This window comes from Bison bison, unplaced genomic scaffold (assembly GCF_000754665.1).
Source record: "Bison bison bison isolate TAMUID 2011002044 unplaced genomic scaffold, Bison_UMD1.0 scf7180017864352, whole genome shotgun sequence".
Lineage (NCBI taxonomy): Eukaryota > Metazoa > Chordata > Mammalia > Artiodactyla > Bovidae > Bison > Bison bison.
This window is the reverse complement of record NW_011494924.1, coordinates 6,887,718-6,888,629: the sequence shown is the minus strand read 5'-3', so window position 1 is coordinate 6,888,629 and position 912 is coordinate 6,887,718.

Sequence of the window (912 nt, the reverse complement as noted above, 5' to 3'; positions counted from 1 at the left end):
ACGTGTATACCTGTGGCGGATTCATGTTGATGTATGGAAAAACCAATACAATATTGTAAAGTAATTAACCTCCAATTAAAATAAATAAATTTATATTAAAAAAAAGTGACTGAGAGATCACACTCAAAAGAAAAAAAAAAGATATACCTATTTGAATGCAGAGTTCCCAAGAATAGCAAGGAGAGATAAGAAAGCCTTCCTCAGTGATCAATGCAAAGAAATAGAGGAAAACAATAGAATGGGAAAGACTAGAGATCTCTTCAAGAAAATTAGAGATACCAAGGGAACATTTCATTCAAAGATGGGCTGAATAAAGGACAGAAATGGTAGAGACCAACAGAAGCAGAAGACATTAAAAAGACATGGCAGGAATACACAGAAGAAATGTACAAAGAGATCTTCACAACCCACATAATCATGATGGTGTGATCATTCACCTAGAGCCAGACATCCTGGAATGTGAAGTCAAGTGGGCCTTAGAAAGCATCACTACGAACAAAGCTAGTGGAGGTGATGGAATTCCAGTTGAGCTATTTCAAATCCTGAAAGATGATGGTGTGAAAGTGCTGTACTCAATATGCCAGCCAATTTAGAAAACTCAGCAGTGACCACAGGACTGGAAAAGGTCAGTTTTCATTCCAATCCCAAAGAAAGGCAGTGCCAAAGAATGCTCAAACTACCACACAATTGCACTCATCTCACACATTAGTAAAGTGATGCTTAAAATTCTCCAAGCCAGGCTTCAGCAATATGTGAACCGTGAACTTCCAGATGTTCAAGCTGGTTTTAGAAAAGACAGAGGAACCAGAGATCAAATTGCCAACATCCGCTGGATCATCAAAAAGCAAGAGAGTTCCAGAAAACATCTATTTCTGCTTTATTGACTATGCCAAAGCCTTTGACTGTGTGGAT